Below are 3,966 nucleotides of genomic sequence, written 5' to 3'. Positions count from 1 at the left end.
TATAATAGGCCAGTAAACAATCTTTGGATTACCTTATGATCCTTTGATCACATTTTAGGGGGCTGGCCATCTCGGCCATGCCTGGACCTTCACTTATGTATTTCGTCCACCAAGTTTTTGGCGCCGTTGCCGGGGATTGTTCGAGTTTGGACAACTGACGGTTCATCTTGTTGCTCAGATTAGGTAATTTTCTTTTTATTTTATTTTCAAAAAATTTTTCAAAAATATTTTCAAAAATATCTCATCTGTTTTCGAAAAAAAAAAATAAATAAAAATGTTTTCAAAAATATATTTTTCTTCAAGATTTTTGAAAATTTGACAACTAAGATATGATAAGATAAAATTTTAAAATTGAAATCTGAATTTTATTTAAAATTCTCGAAAAATTAGTTAAAATTAAGTTAGAAAATATATTTTTTATTTTTTTAAATTTTATGATGAAAGAGACAAACACAAAAAAGACACAAGACTTAAAATTTTTAGATCTAGTGTACCCAAATTTTCGAAAATTTGGAGGGAAACACAAGCGAACACCAAACTAAAAAAATTTAAGATAAAAACAAGTGCAAGTCTTAAGAACACCTTGAAGACTCACAAGAACACGAAGAACAAAATTTAAAGACTCAAAGAACTCAAGAACATAAAAAAGAACACCAAACTTAAAATTTTTTAGAAAACCAAAATAAAATTTTCGAAAATTGAAAGAAAATAAACAAGAAAACACCAAAATTAAAGACTTGACACAAGATTAAACAAAGAAAAATTATTTTTAAAAAGTTTTAGAAAGAAAGTCTCAAAGAACACGAAATTACCAAGAACATAGACACATTCAAAGAACAAAGATTTCAAAGAAAATAAAAAATAATTTTGGAAAACTCTTTGTGATTTTTGAAAATTTGAAGAAGAGTAAAATAAAAATAAAAGACTCAAAGACTCAAACGAAGAACAAAAACAAAGACTCAAATAGAGAAAAGACAAATAGATTAAAAAAGAGTAGGAAGAAGTTTTAAAATTTTTGGAATTGAAAAACAAAAAACAAGAACGTTGAAGACTCAATACCAAGAATAAAAATTGAACAAAGAAAAGAAAAATATTTTTGAAAAAGATTTTTAAAATTTTTGAAAATTAAGAAAAAGAAAACAAAAACAAAAGACTTAAACAAAAATAAAAATTACCTGATCTTGGGAGCAAGACAATCCAGCAGTTTGTCCAAACTCAACAATTCCCCGCAACGACGCCAAAAACTTGGTACGCGTGTACGCAAAATCCACACTATTTCGTACAACAGCAACAATACCAGCAAATGCATTGGGTCGTCCAAGTAATACCTGAGCGAGTCAGGGTCGATCCCACGAGGATTATGGCTTGAAGCAAGCTTATGGTTTTCTTGCAGGTCTTAGTCATGCGGAATCAGAAGTTGTTGGATTAAGAAGTTAGCTATTAGGAATTATATGCTGGAAATAGAGTTGACAGTTGGAGTTGCTTTGTCTTTCTGAAGTAACTCTGGTACTACTGTCTTCTTTGCTTGTGAATGATCTTCTTCTATGGCAGGCTGTAATTGATCAAAGCCATTGCCCGTGGTCATTGATCACCTCTGCTACAGGTTGAACACGGCCGTGGCCATTGGCCGTGGTTACTCAATCTGATGAAGGGTGAAGCGCATAGCAGTCCATTCTCTTGGCGATCCTACTCAAAACGCCACAGACAAGGTCGAATCTTCCGGAACAGAGAACGCTGCTTCTTTGGATTCTAGCCTATACCACGGAGACCTTAATCTCCCCAGAGATCGGCTGAACTGGTGTCTCGAGAAGTCCTCAACAAAATTGTGGATTAACCGTCTGAGAGATATATAAACATAGCTGTTTGCTCATGCTTTTCTTCTAGGTACTCACATGAACCCAAGTAGATGTGGGTGTTTGTCAGGCACGTTCGTCTTAATGTGATGAACAGATCTGATTTCTCAGATCATTCTGCTCACCACGATGAAGATCGGAATATACATCTTAGAGGTAGATCAAACACGGATCGAAGAAGAAACAATAGTACTTTTATTAATTCATGGGACTCAGCATGGCTCCTCCCCTCAACCTAGGAGGTTTAGAAACTCATACTGAAAGTAAAAAAAACAAAATAAAAATGAAAACAGAGCTGAATGATGTATGATGTCAGATCAAAGGTGTGAATTACATAAATTTAATCCCTTTAATACTAAACAGATGACTATTAAGGGTAAAACTGTCTATTTAGTGATAAAATCTACTTCTGGGGCCCACTTGGTGAGTGTTTGGGCTGAGCTTTGATGAGATCCACGTGCTATGAGGCTCCTTGGGTGTGGAACGCCAGCTAGGGGGTCCTCTTTGGGCCTTTGGACGCTGGGCTCTGCTCTTTCGGCGCTGGACGCCTGGAAGGGGGCAGGAAGCTGACGTTGGACGCCAATTTTGGGCCTTCTAATCCAAAGCAAAGTATAGACTATTTTATATTGCTGAAAATCTCTAGAAGTCAGCTTTCAATAGCTGTTGAGAGCGCTCCATTTGGACTTCTATAGCTCCAGAAAAGCTATTCCGAATGCAGGTAGGTCAGATCTAGACAGCATCTGTAGTGCTTTCTCTCTCTCTAAATCTGACTTCTGCTCCAGCTTCTCAATTTCAGCCAGAAAATACCTAAAATTGTACAAAAATATAAAAACTCATAGTAGAATCCAAAAATGTGAATTTAACACTAAAAACTATAAAAAATTAATAAAAACTAAATAAAATTACTAAAAACTATATGAAATTGATGTCAAAAAGCGTATAAAATATCCACTCATCAGTTGTTCTTGATGCGATGTTAATGATTGAGTGATTGAATGATGAAAATGAGTTTGATTGATATTTGAGTTTCTTGGGTAGATGTAAGGGTTGTGGCCTTGTCCCACTTGTTCCGGGTTGAGAATTCATATCACTAGTATGAGATGATTTGTATTTAGTAGAGTTTAAGAGTCTAAAATCACTAATTTAGATGAGATTTAGTCTGATCACCCTGTTGGGATTAGTGGAACCCTAGGCTTGAACGTTGTATTGATTGGAGTTTAGGATTGCCTAGTGGGTTCATATCTTTTTACATAGTCACTATTTGGAATTATTATCCCACTGGAAACCTTCGGGTTCTCACCCGTTGTCGGATTTCGTTATTTTCAGATATAGGACATGATGCACCTCTTTGATTGTGCCAGACTCTATGTGGAAAGCAAAGAATTTTATTTTCTTTCCTTTTGTATGCTTGTGTGAACACTTTTTCTTTAATGCACACATTTTGATTTTGCAGAAAGGAGGATATTGTAGCAAGAATAGCAGAATAAACATTGTTGTTATTTTTTTAAGGCTAAAATGGAAAGAAGCCAAATTTTCTTTTCCTATACTTACTTTTTCATAAGAGCTCTCGATAAGAAGGAAAGTGGACACCCTTTTTAGAAATATTCTGCAATGCAAAATTTCTAGGATGCATCATTTATAACATTTGAATAAATGATTGCAGATGCAGTTTTTCCATGCATGGCATTATGCATGGAAAGAACGAGATTTATCAATTTAACTTTTATTTTTCTTTTTTTATTATGTACCTTTGTGAATTTTCTTCTAGCTGAATTTAATTAATTAAAACATACTTTTTAGGTCTTTAAAATTGTCAAATTAATTCTATTTTTATTCTATTTGATGTCAAAAAGTGAAGATTTCATGAATAAATGAAGGAGTAGAAGTTTATGGCTACGACACAGCTCCACCTGTGTATGCACTCTGAGCTGCATAAGCAGCCCAACTTGCGTGCGCAGGTCCCTGTTCACATAACTCATTAAAAAGAGAATGTGCAGTCGTATTTTGAGATCATTTTTTGCCCATTTTAGCTTCTCCTCTCTCATATACGAAGCCAATACTTGAAGAAATCATACATATACTTCATAACACTCATTGTTTTACGAATATGATG

The sequence above is a fragment of the Arachis ipaensis genome, chromosome B01 (genome assembly GCF_000816755.2).
Source record: "Arachis ipaensis cultivar K30076 chromosome B01, Araip1.1, whole genome shotgun sequence".
NCBI lineage: Eukaryota > Viridiplantae > Streptophyta > Magnoliopsida > Fabales > Fabaceae > Arachis > Arachis ipaensis.
The sequence above is the reverse complement of the archived record's forward strand: the minus strand, read 5'-3'. Positions refer to the sequence as shown.